We start from the raw sequence: 8843 nt of genomic DNA on the forward strand, positions 1-8843 counted from the left end.
CACCGTGACTCTCACTGACCCGCTCAGAACCGCACTGGGGCCTGAGGACCTGGTGAAACCTGTGCCCCGGATCCTGCCCACGGGCCCCTGTGGCCGGCGGCGGCCCTGGCCTGAGCCCGGCTGTTCTGCCAGCCTGTGCCCCGAAGGGAGCTGGGGCCGAGGCGCCACCCGCCCTCAGCTCGCATGGCAGCTTCAAGGCGGCCAGTGGCCTCGTACCACCTGCGTGTCAAGCTCGGCCCCCCACAGGCTGGCCCTGGCCTCGCCTGCTCTCCAAGTCTCATCTGTGAGGTCGCAGGCCCCGGCCCCAGCCCTGCGGTCAGCGTGTGACGGACAGAGAGCTCCTGAGGCTGTTGGTGATTGTTAGTTTATCTGTTACCACCTGAGCCCCACAGGCGCCGATTCCAGGTTGTTCAAACCACCATCCGACGTGTTCACAAACGACCCCAGTCCTTCGTGTGTGTCGTCAAAAAATTCAAACATGCGGACGAACGAGGAGCCCATTCCCATCCCCCAAGTCAGGGACCGTGTTCTCTGCAGAACCGGCTTATTCTCAGCCCCCGAGGGGCAGTGCTGTCCTCCCCTGAGTGATGGCCGAGGGGCAAGGTCAAGGTCAAGGTCAGCGGCAGGGCAGGATTTGGCCCCAGGCAGAGGCTTCGGAGCCCACGGTCTCCCCGGTGCACACGACGCCCATCGCTCTGCTGCCTGAGACTCTCACAACCTCTGGTCCCACTGCAGTCTCTCCACACACCCCCCAAGGTCAGGGCCTGTCCTTTCTCAAGCCTGTCACCTCCCAGACCACCGGTCAGTCCCGGCCGAGACCGGGTGGACGGGCGCCCCGAGGGGCCGCTCGGGAGGGCTGTGCGCCCAGCCCGGGGCCCGGCCCCAGGAGCCCTTCCCGGAGGCCAGGCGGCTGCTCGGCCCGCGCCCCCCCCACCACCACCACCAGCTGGCGGAGGCGAGGATCCCAGCTCCTGACGGAGGCCAGGCCAAGGGCCAAATGGCTGCAGCTCAGCCTCCCTGAGGCCAGGGGCCGGCTCCAGGTCTGCATCTGCAGCCCCGGCCAGCAGCAGGGGAGGGGGCGGGGGCCCACACAGGGGGCTGCGCCCTCGACCTCAGTAGCTGGGGCGGTGTGCCTGCCCTCCTCCCTGAGGCACGTGAGGAAACTGAGGCACGAGGCACCTGGGGCGGATCCGAGGAGGCACGGCCCTCCAGCTGTGGGCCTGAGTCTCAGGTAGTGACAGCCTCACTTCCCAGGTGCCATCGGGGGCGCCCCGAGCCTGAGAGGGCGCCCCAGCCGTCCTGTGGGAGATGCCTAGACACAGGTGCGGATGGCACCCCCAGATCTGGGGTGGCTTCACATGAGCCCCTCGTTTCAAGAGTGTGTGGGGATGTTCCGAAGCCAGCCTCTGAACTGGAGCCGCCTGCCTGGCCCTCCCCTCCGGGACCAGACCCTGAGCTCGGGCCTTGACCAGGTGCGCTGTCGGCCTGTGGCAGAAGGAGGGACAGCAGCCTGGAGGGAGGGGCAGTCGGGGAGGGAGGGCCGAGGGCGCCCAGCTGCTGCTCTGATGGGTCTGGTGGGAAGGGAAGGTCCCAGGCAGGAGACGGCGCCCGCCCTGGACGCTCAGGTGCAGCTGGAGGGGCCTCCGTGAGCCCCACCCTCACCCGCAGGCAGGAGTCGGAGCCCAGCAGCCACAGGCACTAGGCACACAGGCAGGCACATGCACACGTGTGTGCGCACACATGCACGCACGTGTGTACACGCATGTACACGCATACACTGGCACGCACGTGCACAGGCACACAGGTGTCACCTCGCACCAGGCCAGCCCTGAGTGCCTGAGCCTGGGCACACACTCTCTGGCCCACGGTCTCACTGCTCCCCCCTCGACACCCTGCTCAGGCTCAGGCTCCAGCCCCGCCTGCTGGGAAGCCCGTCTCCCACCCAGCACCCCCACCCCCACCCCAGCCGGCCGAGCCCTCTCCCAGGGTCTTGTGGCCTTTGTCCCCCAGCAGGCCCGGGGCCCCGGGGCAGGCCTGCTCACTGGACACCAAGTGCCTGGGAAGCATGTGACCCCTGGGCGAGCCGCGGACGCTGTGAGGAGCGCACTGGGCCAGCCAGGCGGCCAAACAGGAAGTGGGGTCACTTTGTTCAAGCATGTGTGCGCATGCCCATATATGCATGTGTACACACGTGCCTGTGTGCATGTGTGCGTGCATGTTCGCCTAGGGGACACATGCATGTGTGCAGTCGTGCGTGCACAAACCCATGTGTCCAACCAAGCACATGTATGGAGTGTGCTTGGCCTCCGGGGGCAAGAGCTGGTGGGAAACCGTGTGGGGCACAAGCTCTGCAGGACGAGCCCCTGTGCCCAGCGGGAGGTGGGGGTGGGGTGGCGTGCCCATAACTGAGGTCCGAGGATGGTGGGGGACCCCAAACCCCTGCCCGGAGACTCCCACGCCCACGCCGCCTTCTGGAAGCTGCCCTGCGGTGCACTCTGGCCGGTGGGGGTGGGGGGTCTCTCTCTCTCTCTCTCACACACACACACACACACACACACACACCCCTCCGGACCAGGACTCGGAGCCGTGCGGGGCCTGGGCCTGCGGCTGGGCTGCTGGATGCTCGCCTTCCCACTGCCCTCGGCCTGTGGCCTGTGGACACTCCCCAGGGCCTGGGACGGAGCCCAGCAGGCAGAGTGCAGCCTCCAGCGTGAGCACAAACACTGGGACGTCCCTGTCTGCACACTCGGGTGACCCCAGGCCCCGCCGGCAGGGCCCCGGTGCACATTTCAGGCCCCGCGGTGCAGGCGTTGAAAAGGCAGTGGCCGGGCCTGGCTAGTTTTCCAGGGACTCTGGGCACACCCCGGCGGTGAGGGGTCCCCGGGGCAGCCCCTGCTGTTCCTCTGGGCCCCCAGCTGCGCCCACGGCTGGACAGGTGAGCCCTCTCAGCTGCAAGGTGACGGCCCACAACCCACAAGCAGAGCCGGGACAGGCCCCACTCAGCCCCTGCCCGGGAGGGGGCGTCGGAGTGGGCGCTGAAGCTGCAGAAGAGCCCTGGGCCTCGGTTTCCTCTGTGGAGTAGAGGGCATGGTCCCGCCACGCGGCAAGGCCCCGGGGGGAGGCCCAGCGTCGGCACAGAGGGCTGCTCGGGAAGCGCCACCCGCCAGGACCCGGGCACGGCGCCCCTGGCCCCTCCGCCTCCCGCTCCCAGGGACCCCACAGCTCCCCCGGCCACGGCCGGGCCCTAGGGGGCCTCAGGTCTCCTGGGGAACTTTTCTGACAGATTCTTAACCGTCAGCAAAACAAGATGAAAATCCAGTCGCTTTTGGCGAGGCGCCCATGGGCCAGCACAGGGGCCAAGACTAACGGAGGGAGGTGTCCCGGCCACCTGCAGCCAGGATCCCTGTGTGGCCCGTCTGAGCACAGCCCGTGGTCCGGCCTGACCCTGAGCCGGCTGGCGGGGCGGGAGGGGGGCCAGGGAGCAGCTGGGACAGAGCGAGCCTCGCTCACACATGCCGGCCAGGAGGCCAGGACGTGTCCGCCCTGAACGCTGTGCTGTCCCCTGGAGCAGAGGAGCAGCAGCTGCGCGAGTAGCGCCACACACTGGGCGAGTCCCGGAGGCTGCTGGCTGAGCCAGGAGGCAGACATGCCCGCTGGCTGGGTGCCAGGCCTCTGGGCCAGGTGGGTCTCGCCCCTAGCCCTGCCCACCCCCAGGCCCGCCCACCCCCAGGCCTGGCCCCCAGGCCCGCCCACGCCCAGGCCTGACCGCTCACCCCCAGGCCCGCCCACGCCCAGGCCTGCCCGCCCACCCCCAGGCCTGCCCCCCTAGGCCCGCCCGCCCACCCCCAGGCCTGCCCCATCCCAACAGCGGAGGGGGAGTCCCAGGGTGGGTAGAGCTGGGTCAGGGTGCATCTGGCTGCCAGGAGGCCCGGGCCTCACCCTCCCCGGCCCAAGGGCCTGGGGGCTCACGTCACCTGATCAGATCGGGCCCTGGGTCCACAGGCAGCAGCCACCTCCCAGCCTTGACCCTGGTGCCTAAGCGAGGGGAGAGCAGGTGGTCTTGGTCACAGGTGCCCATCCAGGACACCGGGCATCCAGCTGGAGATCCTGCTCAGCTCCCCCGTAAACAGGTGACCCCGAGACTCCTGGGTTGGCCGAAATGCTTCGAAGGTCCCCAGGAGTGTCGCTGGAGGTCTGACCGGGCCTTTGGTGTGGAGGACAACTGAGGGGTCCCTCTGGGGTCCAGCTCTCAGACGGGCTGCGCCATGTCCAGAAGATGATGCCATGCTGGGCACCCGTCCCCCTGCCCTCTGCCCACCTGTCGTCTGCGTGGGCACCACCTCCTCCAGCCTCCGCACCCCTGTGCTGCAGTGTCGTCCTCACCTGGGACACGGAGGCAGGGCCGTGACTGGCACATGCTCCATGGTGCCCAGCGCACATGGGCTCTGATGGTGCCCTGAGGGCATGCAGGGAGGAGGTGCCAGCCCCTTCGTCTCTAGGCCCCTTAATCCCGTGAGTCGCCGGGGAGCTGCTCCTGCCTCGACCCTGCGCCCTTCGCGGGGCTCTCACCCCCTCGTGGCAGGAGGGCTGCCGCCTCCCGGGCCACACAACTGCATTCCAGGCAGGAAGCGTGGGGAACGGCCCTCCCTGGACACCAGGCCAGAGCCGGCTCGGGCCCCCGGCGACAGGGTGGCTCAGGTCTGTGTCCAGTTAGGCACATCGCCACCCCAGATGGAAGTGGGGCCCTTTTAGGAAAAGCAGCAGAAAGGAACGGGTTTAGCAGTGTCGCCCACCACCCCAGGACGGCTGGGGGGAGCCAGCCGCTTCACTCCCACAGGAAGGCCCGCCCCAGAGGGGAAGCGCCGGCCCCTCCAGGCCTCGCAAACTCCCACCCGCCGTGACCAGGCAGGCTGGCAGGAAGGGCCCCAGCCCCAACCATCCAGGTCTCCTCCAGGGGCCCTGGCCCTCCATCTGTGGGAAGGAGGAGGTGAGGGGCAGGGCTGCCTCTGGGCAGGCCCCCACTGCGCCCCTCCTGCTGTCCTCCCATCCCTGTCACCCTTGGTGACATCCCACCAACAACAGCACATCCTTCCCTAACCTCCAGCCTCTGACTGCCCAGCACCCCTGGGAGGGGGAGAGGGGGCAGGACCAGCACCCCGGCTGGAAGCGCCCCTAGGGTGGGGGGGGCCTGTAGCCTGTGACTTGGAGGGACACAGCCAAGGACCTTGCTCTGGGAGGCTGGCGGGGGGTGGGGGGTGGCAGTGTGGGAGGGAGGGGCAGTGTGGAGAGGGAAGTGGGCCTTGGGACCCCCACAGGCCCCAGCCCAGCTGCCTGGGAAATCTAACCTCTGAGCCCTGGGCCTGAGCTTGGAGCTGGGCCTGCCGGGCAGGGAGGGTGCTCCTGAGAGAGGAAGTGGGGGGCGGGGGGGTCTCAGAGGACGGGATTCAGGCCTCCCCTCCCCGCAGCCGGCGGAGGGTCAGCTGAGGAGCAGGTCCCTTCGTGCTGGCAACAGGTCAGCCGCCAGACCTCGCTCTCAGTGCCCCCACCTGAAATGCCCACCCCCACTTCTCCAAGAGGCCCCCTAAACCTCCAGGGCCCACCGCCCCCCTCCCCCCAAAGCCTCTGAGGCTCCTGCATCCCACCTGCCTTTTCCTGGGCAGCCGGGGTTCAGGCCCTGGACCAGTCCATGCCGGTAGAGGGAGCCTGCAGCTCCAGCAGCCCAGCCTGGACACAGGTGTGCCCCGACTGCAGGGGGCCGGAGAAGCAGGGAGGGGCCCACCCCTGGGGCCCTGGGAGGGCAGGGTGTGGGTGGGGGACACCCCAGAGGGACAGTGGGCAGGAGGAGGAGAGCCGAAAGCGGCTGGAGCTCCCAGGGCTCCCTGTCCGCCTCCCCTCCCCCCCCCTTCCCTGCAGGTCTGGCACCCGGTGGGGGGGCGGGGGGCAGGTGTCGTGGTATTTGTTCAATGAGAGACAGTGGAGTCTGGAGCCTGGGTCCCAACCTGAAGGTCTCCATGCCCCTCCCCCCGCCAGAAACGTGCTCGTCCTCTGTCAAGGTCCCAGAGGGGCTCTGCGGGCAGGACGGCACCGATGACCTCGCAGCGACCACCCCCTGGACAAGCCCCCTCCCTCCTTCCTGGGGCCTATTACGTAAGGCGATTACACACACAAAGAGGGAAGGAAAGAAAACAGACAGCGAAAGGTAAAGGTTCTCTCTGGGAAATGGGCTTCGCGCTTCTCCACAATCTCAGAATTTTCCAGGTTAAATAATGAAACACCATCCCCTCCTCCGTCTAGAGATGGGAACCCCAAGGGGAATGAATCTCACAGCAGGTTGCAATTCTTATTTCAGCCACCAGGTGGCGACCAAGACCAGGGCATCCCCGCTTTGGGGGGGGGGGCGGTGCAGAGCGGGGTGGGGGGGGGGGGCGGTGCTTCTTCCTCCAAGGGTTTGCGGGGTCCCAGAAGGAGGGAGAGAGGGGGCACACAGGGAGCGACAGCTTCAGCTGCGGCTGCGGCCACGGCCGCGTGGGTGTCAATGTAAGAAACATTCCCACCTGCAAAGAATGTTTGTGTTTATTTGAGCCAAACGGTCGACAGTTGCCGGGAAGCAACATCTGAGCGGACGGGGGCGATGCTCCGAGAAAGGCGGGTGTTGAGTCTCATTCCACACATGGCAGTCCGAAGGGCAGGCACAGGTGGCCGCGTGGCTCCCCTGGCGACGGGCAGGGCGGGAGACGCCAAGCGGGCACCTCTGGGGCGACGGACACGTGCTTCTTTACACGGGAGGGGGGTGCACTGGTGAACTCAGTAAGGAGGAGCTCGGTGGTCCCCGCAGAGGGGTGCCTGTGCTCCGAGGGGGCCGGGGAAAGGGAAACGACTCTGACATCCCAAAGAGATGCTGTCGCCGATGCACCGGACAACAGACGGCTCCGTTGGGGCGCAGGTGGCTTTGTCGGGGGGGTGCCGCCCCGGGCATGACTGCCGCCTCGAGCTGCCGGGAGTCAGGAGTTTGGTTTAGACCCTCCTGTGCGGTACTTGCGGTCTCTGTGTCCGAACGGCCGCCGCACAGGCCTCCCCTGAGCTGGTCAGCGGAGCATGTCGCCCCTCTCGTCCACGCTGAGCTGAACTCACTTCCCAGCCCTTTAACTCGGTTCACAAACGCCGGGGGTCGCCTGGCTTTTCTAGCAACGCCCCATGAGACGCGAGGCCCCGCAGCCCAGCCACCTTCTCCGGCGTAGCAGCGGCCGCTCATGGGTCCCTGCCCTCCGGTGGGCGGCTTGCCCCCCCCCCCGCCCCCCACCCCCGCCCCGCCCGGGAGTCCTGCTGGGGCTGCTGTGAGCGGCTGCCCACTGGGTTTGGCCCAGAGTGTGGCTGGGAGGCCAGCCCCGCCCTTCCACCTGCACCCCCTACCTCCGTGCCCTGGCTCTGCTCCCACTGTGCCATTCTGTGCCAGGCCCATCCCAGGGAAGCCCCTCACCCCCTTCCCGGGGGCCCACCTTAGCTGGACGTGTGGAGGAGCCTCTCCCACACCAGCCAGGCCGAGAGCAGGACAAAGAGCAGAAGCAGCACCAGGGCCAGGCTCACAGACGGCACCAGGTCCGAGGCCTCGGGGCCGGGGGCGGCAGCACCTGGGGCCTGGCGGGGGGCGGCGGGGGCTCCGAGCAGCTGGGCGATGGAGACCTTCTCCCCCAGGGGCCCCGGCCCGCCCATCTGTGGGAAGGAGGGGGTGAGGGTCAGGGGTGCCTCTGGGCGCCCCACCGCCCACCCCCTGCTGTCCTCCCATCCCGCGAGAGCAAGGGGCCACGTGGGAGCGACTCCCTGAGCCTTGATGTTCGCCTCTAACATGGGCTGATGGAGCCCAGAGGGAGGGGAAGGCCGGTCCCTGGCATTCCCTCCCACACCTTACCTCTTATCCAGTGCCAGGAGGCCTGGAATGCAGCTCTGCCAGTTCCCAGCCTGAGGACTAGTCTGGAGACACAGAGATCTCTGCAGGAGGAGCTGGGTCAAGGGTAGGCACCGGGTTCTAGAATCTTCCAGGTGAGGAAAGTGAGGCTCTGAGAACGGCTCGCTGGTCAGCGCCCTCCTCAGGCTCCTGTGTCCAGAGGCAGAGCTTGGACCAGGGCATCCTTTAAGCCCGTGGTCGGCAAACTGCGGCTCGAGAGCCACATGCGGCTCTTTGGCCCCTTGAGTGTGGCTCTTCCTAAGCCTTAGGAGTACCCTAATTAAGTTAATAACAATGTACCTACCTATATAGTTTAATTTTTAAAAAATTGGCTCTCAAAAGAAATCTCAATCGTCGTCCTGTTGATATTTGGCTCTGTGGGCTGATGAGTGTGCCGCCCGCGGCTTTAAGCTCCGTGCCCTGGGCCGGCAGGGGCGCAGGGACAGGGAGAATCTGGGAGCAGGGTGGCCCCTGCGTGGCCCCGACCAGCCCCTCCCCAAGCCTGCACGGGTCTACAGGGTGCTCACCTCCCAGCCATGGGCTCCCCGTCCTGGGAGGGGCCTGTTCCAGCTGCCACTGTCCCCAGGACAGACAGCCCGAATGAGTCAGTTAGGGCACTTTCTGTGAAGGAGGGAGGGGCTGTGGCTGGGGGTGTGGAAGTGAGGGGCCCGGCCCTTTCACGGGTGTGTCCAGGGCAGAAAGGGAGCCAGTGGCCCCATCCCGGCCAGCTCTGTGTGGGAGGCTAAAGAAATGGGGAGGGCCCTGATTTCAAATTGGCAAGGAGCTTCCAGATCACCAGGTACAGGGGAGGGGAGGGGAGGAGCCTTATACCCACCCCCGAAGCCAGGTGAGGTGGTCAGGCAAGGACGGCCCAGCCGCGGGCGGGCTAAGAGGCCCGAGG

General features: G+C 67.3%; 1 long non-coding RNA gene across 2 annotated transcripts; it reads right to left on the bottom strand.

Moving 5' to 3' along the window:
* Positions 1-6555: 6555 nt before the first annotated feature.
* Positions 6556-8527, bottom strand: LOC118667746. Of its 2 annotated transcripts, XR_004971355.1 has the most exons (4): positions 8247-8527; positions 7907-8030; positions 7497-7710; positions 6556-6991 (listed from the first exon to the last, which is right to left on the bottom strand). It is a non-coding gene; the product is annotated as an uncharacterized LOC118667746 (long non-coding RNA). The 2 variants fall into 2 exon arrangements; XR_004971354.1 differs by lacking the exon at positions 8247-8527 and having other exon boundaries at positions 7907-8167.
* Positions 8528-8843: the final 316 nt, after the last annotated feature.

This window comes from Myotis myotis, unplaced genomic scaffold (assembly GCF_014108235.1).
Source record: "Myotis myotis isolate mMyoMyo1 unplaced genomic scaffold, mMyoMyo1.p scaffold_m19_p_12, whole genome shotgun sequence".
Classification (NCBI taxonomy): domain Eukaryota; kingdom Metazoa; phylum Chordata; class Mammalia; order Chiroptera; family Vespertilionidae; genus Myotis; species Myotis myotis.